Raw genomic sequence first — 1,407 nt, forward strand, 5'->3', positions numbered from 1 at the left:
CAGTTGAGCACGTGTTCCTGGATTGTTGGAATGCGGAGTTTTACTGGGATGTGTTACAAAGGACAATAAAAAAGACCTGCCATTGACGCCACGTGGAATTCGGTACTTAACAACTGTTAAGATGATTTTCAGTATGACCTCATCATGCTATTGGGCCTTCACAGTATCTGGAGGCGTAGGATGGCTTATAGACACTGTGATGTCGATGCACGATCTGTACGTGATTATTTTGTTGAACAAGTGCAAAAACTAAAAGAAATTTTGAAGCAGCAAGACGCTGCGGAGGAGGTCTTGAGTCTGATGGGCGAACTTGTGGTAATGAAAGTCCATTAGACACGGTTGTCAGCCAAGGGGCATGGCAACCACGATCGTTTACTGATGTATTTGTACCAATTCTTGCAATAAAGAAAAAAAAGTCGGTGGTTCAGTGGTATACAATACAGGCCTGCCACGCGGGTGGCCCGGGTTTCGATTCCCGGCCGACGCAGTTGACTTTTTATTTGCTTCCAAGTGGACCACCGGTGCGTGTACACCGTACTGATTAGTTTTTATTGACATTTACGGCACTAGCTCATCCATTCCGTTGTCTGGCATAGCCCTGTGCCAGTACTGTTTCACTGCATAACGGTGTATCTACGGAAATACAAGCGCGTCGGTGGTTCAGTGGTACCCTCAAGTCTGAAAACCGACTTCGCGCTCAGGCGAAGGCCCTCAACTCCTCATCGTGGCTGGGTGTGTACCGAAATCGCGACTTGCGACTCGGCGATCATTCTATAGAAACGATCCTATGAAGAGTGATCATTTTTCCCGCTTCCGTGGGAGACGGACGTGTAATGGCAAGCTCTGAGCGTGCTTCGTTATCGGTCATGTCTGGCCGAGGATGCGGCGAACGACGCCCACCATTGGGTTATCGCATGGTTCTACCTACGTTTCCTTCGGGAGAAGCAATGAAGACCACGGTTTTTCTTCACTGTGATATTGCCGGCCGGCCTTATCGCATACAGGATTTTCGTGAGCCGTTGGAAAAGGCCAGTGTACTACCCTACGTGGCTGGCATTGGACCCTTCCAAATGCCCCATATCTGGATGCTGAAGGTGAAGACTGAGGAAGCGAAGGAACGCCTGCTGAAAGAAGGCGCGCTGGAAGTGAGCAGACGCTACTGTGCTGTCATCGACCCGAACAAGCGTGAGTGTGTTTTCAGGGTGCACTGGGTGCCTTTCTACGTTTCGAGTGAAGCGGTGAAGAGGGCGTTTGAAGACTTTGGAGATGTGAAAGAAGTCACTTAGGAGCAGTGGAACAGCCCGGGTTTTGAGGAGGCCGGATCGACAACTCGGCTAGTAAAAATAGTGCTCAAAGAGGGGCTTTCGATCGATGATTTGCCCCACATGTACAAGTTTTACGGAGGGA

The 1,407-nt window shown here is 49.6% G+C and overlaps 1 pseudogene; it reads right to left on the minus strand.

Annotated features, from left to right (window-relative positions):
* Positions 1–574: 574 nt before the first annotated feature.
* Positions 575–802, minus strand: LOC146192934 (small nucleolar RNA U3; annotated as a pseudogene).
* Positions 803–1,407: the final 605 nt, after the last annotated feature.

This window comes from Amblyomma maculatum, chromosome 4 (genome assembly GCF_055883805.1).
Source record: "Amblyomma maculatum isolate TAMU_Amacu chromosome 4, ASM5588380v1, whole genome shotgun sequence".
NCBI lineage: Eukaryota > Metazoa > Arthropoda > Arachnida > Ixodida > Ixodidae > Amblyomma > Amblyomma maculatum.